General features: G+C 60.2%; 1 long non-coding RNA gene across 1 annotated transcript; it reads right to left on the reverse strand.

Annotated features, from left to right (window-relative positions):
- Nucleotides 1-31: 31 nt before the first annotated feature.
- LOC104916205 lies at nucleotides 32-392 on the reverse strand. The gene is made up of 2 exons (XR_796550.3): nucleotides 241-392; nucleotides 32-142 (listed from the first exon to the last, which is right to left on the reverse strand). It is a non-coding gene; the product is annotated as an uncharacterized LOC104916205 (long non-coding RNA).
- Between the last annotated feature and the right edge of the window lie 181 nt (nucleotides 393-573).

Below are 573 nucleotides of genomic sequence, written 5' to 3' on the forward strand. Positions count from 1 at the left end.
CACCAATGGAACACACAGGCACAGAGCCAGGTTTGGTCTCAAGTCCTTTATTCAGACTGAACTCAGGGACATTTTCAGCCCAGGGACATTTCCAGATATCTTCTCCTTACATGGGCTTGGGGGGAGGCCGTGGGGCTGCGCCCTGCAACATAAAAGCAGAAGGTCAGTGAGATGCAGGGGGGTGGGGGGGAGGAAAACAGATCCCAACCCTCCTGGTGATCCCCCCACCCCAAAACGTACCGCTGGCCTGAAGCGAGGCGGGGGGTCCGGTCCTTGCGGGCCTCCCGTGAGCGGTTCCTCACCACCTTACTGTGGATGGCACAGCTGACGCAGTAGTGCAGCTTGACGTACAGCTTGGGCAGGACATAGGCTGGAAAAAAAAGGGGGGGCAAAGAGGGGTGAGCCCCCACCCTGCGTACAGCCCTGTGGGGAGGACAGCATCCCCCATACGGGGACAACAGGGGCGCTGACAGGGCTGCAGTGCCCCCTTAACCACCGCTCCCTGTGGCAATGCAGCACCACACAGCTGTCAATCAGCCCCCACTCACTCAGGGCTTAGACCTGTATGGGGGG

The sequence above is a fragment of the Meleagris gallopavo genome, unplaced genomic scaffold (assembly GCF_000146605.3).
Source record: "Meleagris gallopavo isolate NT-WF06-2002-E0010 breed Aviagen turkey brand Nicholas breeding stock unplaced genomic scaffold, Turkey_5.1 ChrUn_random_7180001874692, whole genome shotgun sequence".
Taxonomy (NCBI): domain Eukaryota; kingdom Metazoa; phylum Chordata; class Aves; order Galliformes; family Phasianidae; genus Meleagris; species Meleagris gallopavo.